At 42.4% G+C, this 17,182-nt stretch overlaps 1 protein-coding gene across 3 annotated transcripts in view; it reads left to right on the top strand.

The window, feature by feature from the left end:
* The window catches only part of F8 (coagulation factor VIII), a 202,747-nt gene that overhangs the window by 16,065 nt on the left and 169,500 nt on the right, over positions 1 to 17,182 (top strand). The gene's annotated exons all lie outside the window — the stretch shown is intronic.

Here is a 17,182-nt window from a genome sequence, read left to right as displayed (position 1 = left end):
TAGCATTTCTTTATCTGATGATCAACAATTCTTTATCTGCATCAGGCCCTTCCCTCCCTGGAACACAATGGCTCAGATCCATAACTTCCAGACCCCCTGGAGCACAAAGGTTGAATTTCTTGTTCACCTCCTGGAGTCATGTATTCCAGTTCTTGAAGTAACAGCTTTCCACAGGCATTAATCATTTAAGCCTATCAATTATAACTACAACTAAAATCTTTGACTCTTGAGTTCCTCTATCAATTCTTGACTTTTCAAGACTTTTATATCAGTAAAATCATGTATGTACTCTTCAGTGTTTGGGTTTTTATATTGAGCATCATGATTTGAAAATTCATACAGGTTGTTTCATGAAGTAGTTCTATCCTTTTTGTTTAAATCCTCACCCAAGGATATGTTTATTGATTTTAGAAAGAGGGGAAGTGAGAGACAGACAGAGAGAAAGAGAGAGTGAGTGAGAGAGAGAGAGAGAGAGAGAGACCTTGACATGAGAGAGAAACATCAACGGTTGCCTTGCTTACATACCCTGACCAGGGATCAAACCTGCAGCCTAGATATATTCCCTGACTGAGGATTGAACCCACAACTTTTGGTGGACAGGACGATGCTCCAGCCAACTTAGTCATGGATCCAGGGTAATTCTGCCCTTTTTATTGCTAATTATCTCTCCATTATGGGAATATATTATAATTTGTATATCTGTTCACTGTTCACATGGACCTTTGGAGTGTTTCTGGTTTGGGTGCTAATATAAATAAACCTGCTATGAATATTCCTGCACAAGGTTTTGTGTAGACATCTGCTTTGTTTTAGTTAAATATCTAAGAGTGAAATTGCTGGATCATATGGTAAATGCGTGTTTAAGTTTATACAAGTCTGCCAGCAGATTTCCGGAACCATTGTTCCTTTTATACTCCCACGAACGTGTGAAAGTGTCAGTTTTGACACATCCTGGACAACATTTGACGTTGCCAGTATTTAATTTTCACCATTTTAATCACTGTATAGTGGTATCTTGCTGTATGTATATGGTATGAGAAAGGTTTATAAGTTCTTTCTATAGTTCATTATAGCTGGAAGTTGAGCAATGTTAATGATCTAGAAGTAGAGGTCCAGATGGTCAATAACCTCGTATCTAACTGAACATTTAGCCATGTATCCATTAATGTTGGTCTTGTTAAAAATTAATATTGAGATAACTCTACTTATACATTGTGCTTTGTTTTGTAGCTTCCATCTAACATGCAATCTGTGGCATAGTGAATAGTAGTCTGAGTGTAAAATTGAACTGAATGGAAAAAATGATTTATTTGTTATCTAGCTTTCTGTTCTTGTGTAGGCAGTCACATGTATTTACCAAGAAAAAGTTGATGCAATTTTTAATTTGATGACACCATTTTACAGTCAAGATTATTTTGATACTGATTAACAGGATAAGCTGACTCTGGACACATCCTGACAACCTCTGCCAAGGTTTGCAATAAACATCTGGGAAAATTCAGTTTCATATTATCTGTTCCTGCAGCTGCTCAATTCTTCTCAGCAAGGGTCAGGGAATATAATAGGTCTTCTGATTGGTTTTAGATAAAATGTGAAAGAACAGTTCATGTCAAGGACATTGTTGCCAAATATATTTGGCAAGTTTTATATATCAAATCCCAAAGGAAATACACACAAAAAAAAATCTCCACAAAACTTAGGAAAGAGTAAAACCTGTGAAGCATGGAACATTTTGTCACTTACTGTGTAGATTATCCTGAAACTGAGACAGGCACATAAATCACGTGTTTTTGTTCCAGTAAAAAATATTCACTCTAATGGCAGAGGTCTCAGGTCGGGGTGCTATATGATCCTGATAGGCTCATCTCTGAAGCGAATCTCACACCTGGATGGTGCTGATGCCCTTAGGAGACTCTAGTACGTCCCTTTGAATAGAGTCCTACTCTGAACCTAGTCCTGGGCCTTCTGTTTCTCTGTCTCACAACCTTGTTTCTTCATCTAGCTTCTGTTTTTTTCACTCTTCCCACAGGAGAAAAACGTGTTTCTGTGTACTCTTGATCCTGTTCCCTCCCTGCTCTTCCAAGTTCTTGTTCTAGTAAATATTTTCTATGTGTCATCTTTTCCTTTTAGTCAGAAATATTGAACTGGGATAGTGTATGTCAAAATACCTATCTTTGGGCATGGATCTGAGTCTTGTTAGAAACCAATGGAAACTTTGGAGAAACTGGCTAAGGTAGACTCAGAAGAACCTAGGAGACAAAATGGGAAAAGAGGAAAAGGAGCAAAGTAGGGATGAGTTCATATGTTTGGAAGGACATAAGTCTCAAAATGCTCAGGAGATAGGACAAATGGACAGAAGGGAGGAGTGCACACAATGATATAGGCATCAAATAATGTTGTGAAATGACTAAAAGCCATGTAGGTCTATGCCAAAGCTAGTGTCATGGAAATTTTAGAGATGGATGAATTTAGAGCACATATAAATATGAATTAATATCACTGGTTGTAATCCACGGAAGCATATGGTGAGACAGATAAATGTGCAGAAAATTTCTTTGGAGTGCTCTGAGGACCATCACTAGGGGAGAGAAGGATAGGACAGGGAAGACAGGGGTGGGCAGAGGGAAAAGCTGGGTTGCAGTGCAGGCTGACTCTACAGGGAGCTGAAATGACCCTTCTGAGTTGTCCCAAGTTGGGTCAACCTGGCAAGGACTTCATATCTCTGCACTGTTTGGTCATTAAGCACTGGTTATCCTGGGAAGGGGCATGGCATGGGCCTCCTGGTAAGGGGGCATGGCCTGCTCTCATAAGCGATGTAGCCTTCTCGGGGAAGGGCCTGTGGGCTGCTTTGGGAAAGGGAGGGGTTCTCAGGTCCTTACCCCAGGCCAGGAGGCTCTGTGAAGAAACCTCAGCTGAAGGCCATCTTCCAGTGACCTCCTCCTCGAAAGTGCCTGGGGGTCGAGTTTTTTCCTGGCCATCCCATCCCTGTCTCCATCACAGCCCTTACTCACTCACTGTCCTTACTTGTAGTGGGAGCAGCTTTTCCAGGTCCCAGTGGCTGTGGTACTGTGCCCATCAGGTGACATGGCTGTCCTTGGATGCAGTACATCCCCCATCTCTCCTGTGTGATAGTGGGCCCCCTCCTCATGATCACTCCCTTGGGGCTCCAAATCTGGCCTGACAGCTCTTTGGTACTTACGAGTAGCCCTGGGTGCCCAGGGGGCGCCCCTAGCTTCTAATTCAAAGAGACTCTTGTGTTTCTGCTGTGGGACCTTCTAACCTGCTGAGCCCAGAGCTGCAGGGAGGAGCGCAACAGACTCCCAGGTGGGACATGGGCAGTGATGGTAAGTAGAGCTTTTTTGCTGCCACTCTTTGGTTCCTAAACCCATGTGTTGGGGACACAACCATCTTTGAAATAATGCATATACAGCAACATAGAAATTACCCTTCCATCCTCACAGGGTCTTGCACAAGCTGAATCTTTACCTGTACCTTAAAGAGGTCATTCCACTGCTCTGTCTGGAAGCTTCTGGGTAGAGCAGCATGTGATAAAGCCAGTGGACACCATGGTCAGGGCCCACTCCAGCACATACTTTGCTGTACAGTTGGTCCCCTGCTCTGACAGGATGTTATATGGGATCCCACATCAGTGACTCAAACCCTCTGTAAGCCCTTAGATAATGGTGTGGGCTGAAGCTTTGTAGGCAGGGAAGGCTAACATATACCTAGAATATGTGTCTCCTCCAATCAGAATCAAGTGCTATGCCTTCTAGGGTGGAAGGGGTGGGTCCAATGCGGTCAACTTGCTGGCTGGACTCCATGATAGACAGTGCTATATTGGGAACTCAGCATTGGTTTCTCTTGCTGACAGGTTGGACTTTGGGGGGCAACACTAACTACATTCGCCTTCATCACTAGGAAGCAATGCTTTTCTTTTTTTAATTATATTTTATTGATTATACTATTACAGTCGTCCTGATTTTCCCCCTTTGTCCTCCACCCAGCAAGCCCCATTCCCTCAGGAAAACCCCACACCATTGTTCATGTCCACGGGTCATGTGTATAAGTTCTTTGACTACCACATTTCCTATACTGTACTTTACATTCCTGTGGCTGTTCTGTAACTACGTATTTGTACTTCTTATCCCCTCACCTCTTCCTCCCCTTCTCCCCACCCCCTCCCATCTGGCAACCATCAAAACACTCACTGTATCCATAACTCTGTCTCTGTCCTTGTTTGCTTAGTTTGTTTTTCAGATTCAATTGTTGATAGGTATATATTTTTACCATTATACTATAGTTTACTATACTATACTATACCATAGTTTCGATCTTTTTCTTTAAAAAATCCCTTCAACATTTAATATAATAATGGGTTGGTGATGATGAACTCCTTTAGTTTTTTCTTGTCTGAGAAGCTCTTTCTCTGCCTTTCAATTCTAAATGATAGCTTTGCTGGGTAGAGCAATCTTGGCTATAGGTCCCTGCTTTTCATGAATATTTTTTGCCAATCCCTTCTAGCCTGAAAAGTTTCTTTCTTTTTTTAAATATATTTTATTGATTATGCTATTACAGTTGTCCCATTTACCCTCCTTCACTCCACTCCATCCTACCCACCCCCTCCCTCCCACATTCCCCCCCTATAGTTCATGTCCATGGGTCATACGTATAAGTTCTTTGGCTTCCACATTTCCTACACTATTCTTACCCTCCCCCTGTCTATTTTCTACCTACCACTTATGCTACTGATTCTCTGTACCTTTCCCCCCTCTCCCCCCCTCCCACTCCCCTGTTGAAAACCCTCTGTGTGAGCTCCATTTCTGTGGTTCTGTTTCTGTTCTAGTTGTTTGCTTAGTTTTCTTTTGTTTTTGTTTTAGGTGTGGTTGTTAATAACTGTGAGTTTGCTGTCATTTTACTGTTCATATTTTTATCTTCTTTTTCTTAGATAAGTCCCTTTAACATTTCATATAATAAAGGCTTGGTGATGATGAACTCCTTTACCTTGACCTTAGCTGGGAAGCAATTTATCTACCTTTCCATTCTAAATGATAGCTTTGCTGGATAGAGTAATCTTGGATGTAGGTCCTTGCCTTTCATGACTTGGAATACTTTTTTTTTTTAATTGGTACTCAATTACAGTTGTGTGCCTTTTCTCCCCATCCCTCCACCCCATACTTCTTTCCAGCCCCTTCTTGCCTGCCAGGTCCCTTTTGAGAAATCAGCTGACAGTCTTATGGGAACTCCTTTGTAGGTAACTGTGTCCTTTTCTCTTGCTGCTTCTAAGATTCTCTCCTTATCTTTAATCTTGGATAATATAATTATGATGTGCCTTGGTGTGTTCCTCCTTGGGTCCAGCTTCTTTGGGACTCTCTGAGCTTCCTGGACTTCCTGGAAGTCTATTTCCTTTGCCAGGTTAGTGAAGTTTTCCTTCATTATTTGTTCAAATAAGTTTTCAATTTTTTGCTCTTCCTCTTCTTCCAGTACCCCTATAATTCGGTTTAAAGGTTTCCTGGAGGTTCCTCAGCCTCTCCTCATTTTTTTGAATTCTTGTTTCTTTTGAGAGGTCATCTGACGGTCTTATGGGAACTCTCCTGTAGATAACTTTTTTTCTCTTGCTGCTTTTAAGATTCTCTCTTTATCTTTAACCTTTGACATTTTAATTATGATGTGTCTTGGAGTGGGCCTCTTTGCATCTATCTTGTTTCAGGCTCTCTGTGCTTCCTGGACTTGCATGTCTATTTCCTTCACCAAATTAGGGAAGTTTTCTTTCACTATTTCTTTGAATAGATCTCTAATTTTTGATCTTTCTCTTCTCCTTCAGGAACCCCTATGATGCAAATGTTGGACCTGTTGAAGTTGTCCAAGAAGCTGCTTATACTCTCTTCATTTTGGGTTTTTTTTTTTTTTGATTCTTTTTGCTTCTAGTTGTTCTAATTGGTTGTTTTTTGCTTCCTTATGTTCCAAATCATTGATTTGATTCTCAGCTTCATCCACTCTGCTGTTGTTTCCCTGTAAATTGTTCATTTGAATTAGTGTATCCTTTGTTTCTGACTAGATCTTTTTTATGCTGCTGAGGTCCTCACTAAGTTCCTTGAGCATCCTTATAACCAGTGTTTTGAACTCTGCATCTGATAGATTGCTTATCTCCATTTTGTTTAGCTCCTTTCCTGGAGTTTTGGTCAGTTCTTTCATTTGGGCCATGTTTCTTTGTCTCCTCATTTTGGCAGCCTCCCTGTGTTTGTTTCTATGTATTCAGTAGAGCTTCTTTGACTCCTTGTCTTGGTAGTGTGGCCTATAATGTAGCAGGTGTCCTGTAGGGTTCAGTGGCACAGCCTCCCCTATCACCCAAGTTGGATACTCAAGGTGCACCCTTCATGTGGGCTGAATACACCCTCCTCTTTTAGTTGAGCCTTGGTTGATATTGACAGTACAATGGAAGGGACTTGCCCAGGTCAGTAAGCTGCAAGGATTGGCTGTGACCACTGATCACCAACCTCTGCCCTCTGTGGAGGATCAGCTGTGCAGGGGCAGAGTGGTGGTGCTCTGATGTGGTCTATAGCTGTCCACTGGGTGTGCTGGCCCTAGGGGTTTCCCAGGTGGTGCAGGCCAAGGTCAGTCCCAACGTGTGTTTTGCCCGGGACCACCCTGCTTGAGCTATAAAGCAATCTGAGATGGCTGCTATTTGTGCTGCTCTCGGAGATTCCCAGCAAAGCCAAGTTGTGAATATAGGCTGTTTGCTGCTAGTGATGGGCCTGGGGCTCATGGAGGCCAGCTGTTGCTTGTTTGAGAGAATTTACTAAGTGTGCAGTAATACCAAGAACCAGCCATTCATGTTGAAAAGCAGTTTGGGTGGGCCCGCAAATTGGATGGAGCAGAATCTCTGGGGATTTCCAAGGTGGGCCAAACAATGTTAGCCAGGTTGATGGAGTCTCAGGTATGGCACTAGCTTGCTGGCCCATTGGCTCTGTTGGGAGAGGGCTCAGAAAAGGGACAATGGACTTTGCCTGCCTTGATGCTAGACATCCCAGTTTCTCCCAGTATGCCACTGGTGCCTTTCAAGCTGATACTCTGGTGCTGGAGCTCAGAGGGAGTGAGTGTGAGTAGGTGAGTCCATGTGTGGGTTCTTTAAGAGGAACTGCTTGGGGCTTCAGAAGTTTCTTCCACTGACTCAATCCCCACTAGTTTTTGAAGTCAGAAGTTGTGGGGAGTTATCTTCCTGGCACTGGAACCCTGGCCTGGGAGTCGTGGTATGGGGCTGGGACTCCTCACTCCCAAGATATCCCTCCCAAGTTTTTATGCACTAGTAGTGGATGACACCAGCTGGTTCTATGTGTCTGCCCCTCCTACAGCCTGGATGGATGTGTTGTTGTTTTTTTTTAATTCCATAGTTGTCAGACTTCCATTCAACTCGATTTCTGACAGTTCTGAGTGATGGTTGTTCTATATTTTAAGATTTTATTTCTTTATTTTTTTAGACAGAGGGGAAAGGAGGGAGAAAGATAGGGAGAGAAACATTAAAGTATGGTTGCCTGTCACATACCCCCACTGGGGACCTGGCCTGCAATCCAGGCATGTGCCCTAGACTGGGAAACGAACCGGTGTCCCTATGGATTGCAGGCCAGTGCTTAATCCACCTAGCCACACCAGCCAGGGCATGTTCTATATTTTAGTTGTAATTTTGATGTGGTTGTACAAAGAGGTGAGCCATTTCTGCCTATGCCGACATCTTGACTGGAGGTCCAGGAAGCCATATTTTTGTGTCCATGCATAAATTCTCTCCCTGCCACCATAGACACTTAGCTCATATCTTGCTAGCACTGTGAAGGCCCATGTAGAGGCTGGCTGATGTTAATTGCTAGTCATTTTGTCCACATTACTGTTATGTGCTTCTTCCATGGTAGATGCTCTGTGATGGCATTAACATATGACATGAAGATCTTTCTATTTTGTGCCCTCTCACTAACAAGCCTTTACCAGAGATGTCCTTGTCCCTGAATATTCCCCCTTTTTTTTTTTTCTTGTAGGCTCTTGGCCAGACAGCCAAGCCATTTGCTGCTGTCCATTAGTCTGTATATATTTGAAACTTCAGCCATTTCTTTCTGCACAAAGTGGATAAAATCAACAGCAATTGCCAAAGTTTGGCCTTTTGGGGATTTACAACAGTCAATTTTTGGCTTATACCTGCATATGAAGATATAGCTCAGGATTTTTCTTACACTAGTGATTGGTAAGCAGGGATCTCCATATGGCCATGGTTGTGAATTGAAGTAGAGGTGGCAGTGTAACAGGAGTGCGCAAGATGTGCCTCTGACAACATGCTCCTGCAACATGCTTGCGCCCCCTGGTCAATGCACATCCCCATTCCTCCCTCCATAAATCAATTCCTTTTACTGGAAGAGATTTCTTATCAGTACTCTGGCCTCTGGCCCTCAGCCAGTACTGAAAGTCATTTGTTGTGGCCTTGGGTTGGCAGAGCTGCTCCTGCTACGTGCTTTCTCAGGTGCCCTGGAAACCCTGGAATGGAGTGAAATGCAAGGCTCTGTGGGAGGGGAGGGAGCCTAGAGAGATGGGAACTAAGTCATCTTCACCTTTGCCCCAGTTGCTTGGTCTCTGAGAGACGTCTACTCAAAACAATGCACGAATTCAAGAAGCCTTTTCAGCCAATCCGCCACTACATCCCTCGAAGGGTGTTCAGGTCTTCCTCTGTGACTGTACACTGGCCAGTTTCTTCATGTGCTTCCAACAGTCTTTACTTTAAGTGAGTAGATGCTGTTAGGTGTAGGCTCACCATTTTAAGGCTCACTCAACCCCTTTTGTTTTCTTCCAAGGCACTCTCCCTGGTTTCCTCAGCTAATCCTTTCTGCCTCGGTTTCATTGACATTGTCTGGGGCTCACAGAGCCTCCTCCTGGGAGCAGCTGTGTCCATCCCTGTCCTTTCACCCATTCAGTGCAGTTCGTGGTAGGTGTGACTCACGTAGAAGGGTCTGCTCTGTCTGCAACCTGATGTATTTTTACTTTTCACTAGAATAGTTCAAACATACGTCTCTGGGCCACAATCTTCATCAAAACTCCAGGGGCACAAATTCGGGGACCTATTCATGTTTCACCCTGATGTGTGCCTGGCTGCATTTTCCCACCCTTCCCACAGCGCTTGCTGGTTTGGGGGGGGGGGGCGGCGGAGGGTAGCTGTGTGCTTCACTGAAGAGGCCTTATGGCCTCACAGCTACCCTTTCCTTGTAAAGCACCTTGGTGCATTTTACGTGTTCAGTCATTCTAAGCAGTGTTCTGCTAATCACATCTGCTGACCTCGGGTGGCAGCATCTGCACAAATTTATAGCTGTCACTGAAGTGTCTGAAAGCACATCAGATGAAAAACAATGTTTCTAATCAATATTGTTCAAATATTGATATTTATTTTACCTTATTTCTTCTGTGTTCGTTACTTTGTTATATACTTATTGAATGCCTGAGGGGATGAACCAGAACAGAAATACTTGGTCCATGTGCCAAATGCGTGTTTGCCCTGGTGACACTGGCAGTCCCCTGATCATTTTGGGGGGCCCTCTACCACTCCCTGCCTATCTTGTGTGTTTGAACCTTTGAGGTTCACCCTGGGCCTCAGACTTTCTGCTCTGCCCACTGCAGAGGGGCCTGTGAGCTCTGTGAAGGGATGGTTGCTCTGATTCTTCTGTGCTCAGGGGGTATATGTTGTTATCATGCATCCCTGGGAAGGTCTTCTCCTGGTCCCTACATTTTCGCCCCCTCTGAGTACATTTCTGCTTGGCTGCCTTGTTCTGGCAACTCCTCTGCACTGAGTGGTATCCAGGCTCCTCTGACTGTTTTCAGGCCCATGTGCTTGTTGCCCTTCTTAATACCTGTGCCGCCACTGTAATCATTAATAGCACTCCCGTTTTCCCCTCAGAATCTTCCCTTAGCCCTACCCACAGCTCTGTAAACAACTCCTTCATGAAACCTTCCTCCAAGTGGCATTTCATTGCCCACCTCTGTCTCTCTTTGCCGCAACACCATCACCCTAACTTCTATCATCTCTCACTTTCCAGTCTGCCTCCATATATTCTGCCCCCTGCTGTTTGTTTTACACAACGCAACCATAATGCGTATCTGATAGCTTGCAAAACACAGATCTGATCCTTTCACCCTTCACCTAAAAGCCCTGCAGTGGCCACCCAGTATTCTTAAGAGAGTGTCCAAACTCCCAACATTGCCTTTAATTTAAGATCCTGCATTGCCTAAACCCTGTCTACTCTCCAGCTTCATCTCACTCACATTCCCCTTTGCCCTCTCTAGCAACATGGTTCCTCTTTATTCTTGGTCTGTGTCATATGCCCTTCCTGGGGCCTTTGCACATGCTGTTCTCCGACCTACAATGCTCATTCCTCTCCTCTTCTTCTCCTTATCCCTTAGATGTCCTTCATTTCTCAGCTTAACTGCTACTTTCTTCAGGAAGGCTTGCTTCCCCAGCCTCCCTGACTTGGTCAGACTCCCCTGCTTAAACACGGAGTATCCAGTACCTCTCTTTAATAGTACTTTTCACAACTTTGATTTTACATTTCTTCATGCGATTATTTGGTATGTCTCCACCCCTAGACCTGTAGACTAGACCTTCTCAGGTCATGAAGCCTGGAAACAGGTTGTTTTTGCATGTGGCTGTATCCCTCGTGCCTTGTATACTGTTTGTCAATATTTTTTCTTGAAGAGTAAGTGACTGGATCAGGAGAGAGATGGTGGAATTTATAGAACCCTAATGGGGAACTGACCTTATGCCAGAAGCCCACTTTTTCCATCTGCAATGGGAGTAGAGAATGAAAAGATGCATCCACATTCGGTCAACAAATATTATTTACTGCACGTCAAGCACTTAAGATTCATCAGTGAACAAAACGGGGGAAAAAACCCTGTCCCTGTGCACATTTGTATTCTATTGCCAGGAGACAGTCAAAACACATACAAAGAAACAAACCTATAATTTGAATAAAAATAAGTGAAGAAAAAGCATAGTGGGGGTAAAGAGACTGTTGCTAGGCACTCTTTTATGTAGGGTAGTCAAGGAAATCTCTGTTGAGGAGGGGACATTTCAGCAGAGACCAGAAACCGTGATTACATTGCTACCATCAGTGAGATTCCCTTTTTTCCCCTCTAGCTCTCAGTTTCTTTCTCTACCTTTCTCCCTCTTCTCCTTAATGTTTTACTTAAATTTATTTTACGATCATGTGATTCTTGAAGGAACCACAAATAATAAATGATTTCAAGGCCAATGTATTCTCCAAAGAGGATAGGCAATTTGGTAGTTCTTTGATCATTTTAAGAGACTTTTGCTGTTGTTTTTTATTATTTTTTATTGTTGTGCAATTACACTTGTCCCCATTTTCCCCCTAGTACTCTCCCCAACCTTACCCACCCCCACTTCCTACATTCAGTCCTCCCTCCCCGCATTGTCTTTGTCCATGGGTCCTTTGTACATGTTCCTTGACTTGACCCTTCCATTTCTGTCTCCCATTATCCCCCTCCTCCCTCCTCTCTGCTCGCTGTCAATTTTTCCTTTTTTTTCCCAGCATTTTTTAAAATTTTTTTATTGTTATTCAATTACAGTTGTATGCCTTTTCTCCCCATCCCTCCACCCCACCCAGGCCAAACCCCCCTCCCTCCCCCACCTCCACCTTCCCCCTTGATTTTGTCCATATGTCCTTTATAGTAGTTCCTGTAATCCCCTCTCCCCACTGTCCCCTCCCCACTCCCCCCCAATTTTTTCGTTATTTCAATGTCTTTTGTCCTATTTTGCTCACCTCTTTGTTTTATTGATTAGGTTCCCCTTATAGCTGAGACCATACAGTATTTGTCTTTCACCACCTGGCTTATTTCACTTACAAAAATACTCTTGGGTTCCATCCATGCTGTTGTGAAGGGTAGGAGTTCCTTCTTTCTGTCTATTCCATTGTGTAAATGTACCACAGTTTTTTGATCCACTCATTTATTGATGGGCACTTAGGTTGCTTCTAGTACTTTGCTATTGTAAATTGTGCTGCTATGAACGTTGGGGGCATAGGTACTTTTGAATTGGTGTTTCAGGGTTCTTATATAATCCCAGCAGTGGAATGGCTGGGTCAAAAGGCAGTTCCATTTTTAGTTTTCTGAGGAATTTCCATACTGTTTTCCACGGTGGCTGCACCAGTCTGCATTGCCACCAACAGTGCACTAGGGTTCCCTTTTCTCCACATCCTTGCCAACAGTTAATGTTTGTTGATTTGTTAATGATAGCCATTCTGACCGGTGTGAAGTGGTATCTCATTGTGGTTTTAATTTGCATCTCTATGATGGCTAGTGATGTTGAGCATCCTTTCGTATGTCTCCAGGACCTCTATATGTCCTCCTGGGAGAAGTATCTGTTGATGTCCATTGTCCATTTTTTTTTTCTGCTTGTTTAATTTTATTTTCATAAGCCCTTTCTATTTATTTCTTTTTTTTAATTAAACATTTTTATTGTTGTTCCATTACAGTTGTCTGCCTATTCTCCCCACCCCTCCACCCTACCCCAGCCAAACCCACCTCCCTCCCCCGCCTCCATCCTCCCCCTTGGTTTTGTCCATGTATCCTTTATAGTAGTTCCTGAAAACCCTTCTCCCCACTATCCCCTCCCCACTCCTTCTGGTTATTGTTAGATTGCTCTTAACTTCAATGTCTCTGGTTATATTTTGTTTGCTTTATTCTTTTGTTGATTAGGTTCCATTTAAAGGTGAGATCATATGGTATTTGTCCCTCACTGCCTGGCTTAGTTCACTTAGCATAATGCTCTCCAATTCCATCCATGCTGTTGCAAAGGGTAGGAGCTCCTTCTTCCTCTCTGCTGCGTAGAATTCCATTGTGTAAATATACCATAGTTTTTTGATCCACTCATTTTCTGAGGGACACTTAGGTTGCTTCCAGTACTTGGCTATTGTAAATTGTGCTGCTATGAACATTGGGGTGCATAGGTTCTTTTGGATTGGTGTTTCAGAGTTCTTAGGGTATAATCCCAGCAGTGGAATTGCTGGGTCAAAGGGCAGTTCCATTTTTAGTTTTCTGAGGAAATTCCATACTGTTTTCCACAGTAGCCTCACCAGTCTGCATTCCCACCAACAATGTACTAGGGTACCCTTTTCTCTGCATCCTCTCCAACATTTGTTTGTTGATTTGTTTATGTTGGCCACTCTGACCAGTGTGAGGTGGTACCTCATTGTGGTTCTAATTTGCATCTCTCTGATGGCTAGTGATGCTGAGCATCTTTTCATATATCTCTGGGCCCTCTGTATGTCTTCCTTGGAGAAGTGTCTGTTCAAGTCCTTTGCCCCTTTTTTAATTGGGTTGTTTGTCTTCCTTGAGTGCAGTCGTGTGAGTTCTTTATATATTTTGGGGATCAGACCCTTGTCTGGGGTATCCCTGGCAAATATGTTTTCCCATACTGTTGGTTCTCTTTTCATTTTAATGCTGTTTTATGTAGCCATGCAGAAGCTTTTTATTTTAATGAAGTCCCATTTGTTTATTCTTTCCTTTATGTCCCTTGCTTTAGGGGACGTGTCTGTGAGAATGTTGCTGCATGGAATGTCTGAGATTTTCCTGCCAATGTTTTCCTCTAGGACTTTCATGGTGTTGTGACTTATATTTAAGTCTTTTATCCACCTTGAATTTATTCTTGTGTATGGTGTAAGTTGGTGATCCAGTTACAGACCAGTAACACCTGATGAAATTGAAACAATAATCAAAAAGCTTCCGGCACACAAAAGCCCTGGACCAGACGGCTTCACAGGAGAATTCTGCAGAGCATTTAAGGGAGAGCTAACCTCCATCCTCCTCAGATTATTTCAAAAAATTCAAGCAGATGGAAGACTCCCAAACTCGTTTTACGAAGCCAACATCATCCTAATCCCAAAACCAGATAAAGACATAACAAAGAAAGAAAACTTCAGGCCAATATCACTGATGAACAGAGATGCTAAAATCCTCAACAAAATATTGGAAAACCGCATCCAGCAATACATTAAAAAGATCATACACCATGATCAAGTGGGATTCATCCCAGGGATGCAAAGATGGTACAATATTCACAAATCAATAAACATAATACACCCATAAACAAAAGAAAAGACAAAAACCACATGATCATATCAATAGATGTGGAAAAAGCATTTGATAAGATACAGCACCCATTTGTGATAAAAGAAAAACACTCAGCAAAGTGGGAATAGAGGGAGCATTCCTCAACATAATAAAAGGCCATTGCCCATTTTTTAATTGGATTGTTTGTCTTCCTGGAGTGGAGTTGTGTGAGTTCTTTCTATATTTGGGAGATCGAAGCCTTGTCTGAGGAATCATCATTTGCAAATATATTTTCCCATATGGTTGGTTTTCTTTTCATTTTCTTTTCATTTCTTTAGTTGTGCAGAAGGTTTCTAATTTGATGTAGTGCCATTTGCTTATTCTTTCTTTTATATCCCTTGCTCTAGGGAACATCGGTGAAAATATGGCTGTGTGGAATATCTGAAATTTTCCTGCCTATGTCCTCCGCTAATACTTTTATGGCGTCAAGGCTTATATTTAATTCTTTTATCTATTTTGAGTTTATTTTTGTTTATAGTGTAAGTTGGTAGTTGAGTTTCATATTTTTGCATGTAGCCGTCCAGATCTCCCAATACCATTTGTTGGAGAGGCTATTTTTACTTCATTTTATACTCCTGCCCTCTTTGTCAAATATTAGTTGGCAATAGAGACTTGGGTTTATTTCTGGGCTCTCTGTTCTGTTCCATTGATCTATGTATCTGTTCTTCTGCCAGTACCAGACTGTTTTGATTACCGTGGCCTTGTAATACAGTTTGATATCAGGTATTGTGATCCCTCCTGCTTTGTTGTTCTTTTTCAAAATGGCTGAAGGTATTCGGGGTCATTTATGGTTCCATATGAATTTTTGAAATGTTCTATATCTATGAAATGTGTCACTGGTATTTTATTTTTTAATTTTTTTTAAGATTTTATTTTATTGATTTCTAGTATATTTATTGATTATGCTGTAACAGTTGTCCCATTTTTTTCTCCCCTTTATTCTCTTCTGTCCTGCACCCCCCTCCCACCAGCATTCCCCCACCTTAGTTCATGTCCATGGGTCGTGCATATAAGTTCTTTGGCTTCTTCTCCATTTCCTGTACTATTCTTAACCTCCCCCTGTCTACTTTCTACCTACCATTTATGCTTCTTATTCCCTGTACCTTTTCCCCGCAGTCCCTCCCCACTAATAACGCTCCATGTGATCTCCATTTTTGTGATTCTGTTCCTGTTCTACTTGTTTGCTTAGTTTGTTTTTTTTCTATTTTTTTAGGTTCAGATGTTGAGAGTTGTGAGTTTGTAATCATTTTACTGTTCACATTTTTGATCATCTTGTTCTTAGATAAGTCCCATTAACATTTCATCTAATAAGAGCTTGGTGATGATAAGCACTTTATCTGCCCCTCAATTCTAAACAATAGCTTTGCTGCGTAGAGTAATCTTGGATGTAGCTCCTTGCCTTTCATGACTTCAAATACTTCTTTCCAGCCCCTTCTTGCTTGTAAGATTTCTTTTGAGAAATCAGCTGACAGTCTTACGGGCACTCCTTTGTAGGTAACTGTCTTCTTTTCTCTTGCTGCTTTTAAGATTCTCTCTTTATCCTTAACCTTGGCTAATGTAATTGTGACGTGCCCTGGTGTGTGCTTCTTTGGGTCCAACTTGTTTGGGACTGTCTGAGCTTCCTGGACTTCCTGGAAGTCTATTTCCTTTGCCAGTGTACGGAACTTTTCCTTCATTATGTTTTCAAATAAGTGTTTAATTTTTTGCTCTTCCTTCTCTCGTACTGGCACCCCTATGACTTGGATGTTGGAATGTTTGAAGTTGTCCCAGAGGTTCCTAAGCCTCTCCTCATTTTTTTGAATTCTTGTTTCTTCATTCTGTTCTGGTTGGATGTTTATTTCTTCCTTCTAGTCCAAATTTTGATTTGGGTCCCAATTTACTTCCTGCCACTGTTCGTTCCCTGTACATTTTCCTTTATTTCACTTTGCATAGCCTTCAGTTCTTCCTCCATTTTGCAACCATACTCAACCATCTCTGTGAGCATTCTGATTACCAGTGTTTTGCATTCTGCATCAGATAGTTTGGTTATCTATTCATTGCTTTGTTATATTTTTGGAGTTTTGATCTGTTCTTTCATTTAGGCCATATATATATATATATATTTTTTTTTTTTTCAGCATGCCTGTTACGTAGTAAGTGGCAGAGCCTTAGGTATTCCTCAGGGCGGGGCAACCCACATAGCAGTGTTGTCGGGCTATATGTGGGAGAGGGGTAAAAGAGTTACTCAGCTTTTGACTGGCTTTCAGTCACTTCCCCCACTACTCAGAAGCAAAGTGGGCCCTTCTGGTGCTGACTCCTGGGTGATTTGTGTACATTCTAGGTCCCTGTGGGTCTCCCCAACATACTCTCCTGTGAGGCTGGGAGTTTCTCCCACCATCACAACCCTCACAGGTTTTTATTGCCAGAGCTTTTGAGGTTTTATTTCCCTGCACTGGAGCCCTGGGTTGCGTGGTCTGTCTCGCTCCCCAGTTGTTCCTCCCAGTTTACCTACACACAAATGTGGGATCACCTGGTCCTGCAGCTACCGCCTTGCCATGAGTCCTCTCTATCCCAGCTGCCCATCTCCATCCCCTATTACTGGTCTGGATAAATGTTTCTTCTTTACTCCTTGGTTGTCAGACTTCCATACAGTTTGATTTTCTGGCAGTTCTGGTTAATTTTTGTTTTTAAATTTGTTGTTGTCTTTTTTTTGGTTTTGTGAGAAGGAAAAGTGTAATTACCTATGCCTCCATCTTGGCCAAAATTTCCCATTTTAGTCTGTTTTAAAGATGAAATTGAAGAATGCTGTAGTTATTATTTTGGTAAAAGATTTTTTTTTTTGGCTGATTCAGTGTATGGGTATCAATTTTATGATTTATCTTTTCATATGGAACCTAAGGTATCAGATGACTTTAAAAAAGAGGGTTTTGCTTTCATAGATGTTAGGGATCATATTAGTCAGTTCAGGCTACTATAACAAAATACCACAGACTGGGTTGCTTATAAGCAGCAGTCATTTATTTCACACAGTTCTGGAAGGTGGAAGTCCAAG

The sequence above is a fragment of the Desmodus rotundus genome, chromosome X, assembly GCF_022682495.2.
Source record: "Desmodus rotundus isolate HL8 chromosome X, HLdesRot8A.1, whole genome shotgun sequence".
NCBI lineage: Eukaryota > Metazoa > Chordata > Mammalia > Chiroptera > Phyllostomidae > Desmodus > Desmodus rotundus.
Note: the sequence above shows the minus strand (reverse complement) of the source record. Positions and strands in the feature narration are given on the sequence as shown.